We start from the raw sequence: 284 nt of genomic DNA, 5'->3' as shown, positions 1-284 counted from the left end.
CTCTCTAGTGAGGGTTCAGACAGCCTGAGGAGGTAGTGTTGCAGTACTCCTCCCAAGCTCCAACAGAGCCCAAGGATATACCCACAGGTTGCACCACCACCATCCTGGTACAACCACTCCTGGGCACCACCACTGGGCTCTATGCCATCACCCCAATGACCATATTGGGACTTTGGGCAGCACACTGCCAGCATGCCTCTTGAACTTCGAGCCTCACCGGAGAACCCTCGCTCATGCCGCACCATCCAGGGCTTCGGAACTGTTCAATACTTAGAGGACCAGGA

The sequence above is a fragment of the Terrapene carolina genome, unplaced genomic scaffold (genome assembly GCF_002925995.2).
Source record: "Terrapene carolina triunguis isolate 2854851 unplaced genomic scaffold, T_m_triunguis-2.0 Scaffold406, whole genome shotgun sequence".
Classification (NCBI taxonomy): domain Eukaryota; kingdom Metazoa; phylum Chordata; order Testudines; family Emydidae; genus Terrapene; species Terrapene triunguis.
The sequence above is the reverse complement of the archived record's forward strand: the minus strand, read 5'-3'. Positions refer to the sequence as shown.